The sequence below is a fragment of the Amphimedon queenslandica genome, unplaced genomic scaffold (genome assembly GCF_000090795.2).
Source record: "Amphimedon queenslandica unplaced genomic scaffold, v1.1 AMPQUscaffold_12798, whole genome shotgun sequence".
Classification (NCBI taxonomy): Eukaryota; Metazoa; Porifera; class Demospongiae; order Haplosclerida; family Niphatidae; genus Amphimedon; species Amphimedon queenslandica.
In genome coordinates, this window is record NW_003546966.1 from 36,706 (window position 1) to 38,153 (window position 1,448).

The window sequence follows — 1,448 nt, forward strand, 5'->3', positions numbered from 1 at the left end:
CAACAGTGCAACAGTGCAACAGTGCTACAGTGCTACAGTGCAACAGTGCAACAATGCTACAGTGCAACAGTGCTACAGTGCAACAGTGCTACAGTGCTACAGTGCAACAGTGCAACAATGCTACAGTGCAACAGTGCTACAGTGCTACAGTGCTACAGTGCAACAGTGCAACAATGCTACAGTGCAACAGTGCTACAGTGCTACAGTGCTACAGTGCTACAGTGCAACAGTGCAACAGTGCAACAATGCTACAGTGCAACAGTGCTACAGTGCTACAGTGCAACAGTGCAACAGTGCTACAGTGCTACAGTGCAACAGTGCAACAGTGCAACAGTCAACAGTGCAACAGTGCTACAGTGCTACAGTGCAACAGTGCAACAATGCTACAGTGCAACAATGCTACAGTGCAACAGTGCTACGTGCAACAGTGCAACAGTGCAACAGTGCTACAGTGCTACAGTGCAACAGTGCAACAGTGCAACAGTGCAACAGTCAACAGTGCAACAGTGCTACAGTGCAACAGTGCTACAGTGCTACAGTGCAACAGTGCTACAGTGCAACAGTGCTACAGTGCTACAGTGCAACAGTGCAACAGTGCAACAGTGCAACAGTGCAACAGTGCAACAGTGCTACAGTGCAACAGTGCTACAGTGCAACAGTGCAACAGTGCAACAGTGCTACAGTGCTACAGTGCATGAATCAGGATAAATTGCTTACTTCCATCATGTAATGCAGTCACATATTCCATATAATTTATGTGCAACATGTGCAACGTTGCAAAAAAAGGTTACAATAATCAGTAAACCTAAATCTCTCCATATATCAATTGTTTATTATTTGACAACTTGAAGTATGCAACACTTCTTAATTGACGAGTGATTTTAAGGTAAAAGGCCACATACCAATAATCATATTCGCATCGACCCTTCTTTTTTAGTCACTATAAGTTGAAATTTGCCAGCAGGAGGTATCCCAATGAACCTGAGTGCATACCTTAATATCCACCACCTTGAACCAATAACTGTTTCTTCACACTATAGCTTTGCCAAATAAAGCCCAAAAATGATTAATATAAGCAATCCTTTGTATTCCATAAAAAGAGGTACTGATTGCTGGAGACAATTCCTCTCATGGTTAAATGTGTAATGAGGTAAAGCAATGAAATTAAGCATACTTATATAATGTCAAGATTTCCAGTCACAGATATAAGTGAAGAATGCAGCATGTATATGGTGACAATTCTATTAAGTACACAATGTCATAAAATTACTATTCTGAACAATGAACAACAATAACTTTCTCAAAAGGAACAGAAATTCAACTAGATTCACACATGTAACACTTTCAATATGTTGATTTTTGGCAAATTATTCTTAATCAAAATTGTTCTATCATTCAAAAATAAAAGCAAAAGATGACTTAACACAAGTATTGATTATACTAATTCA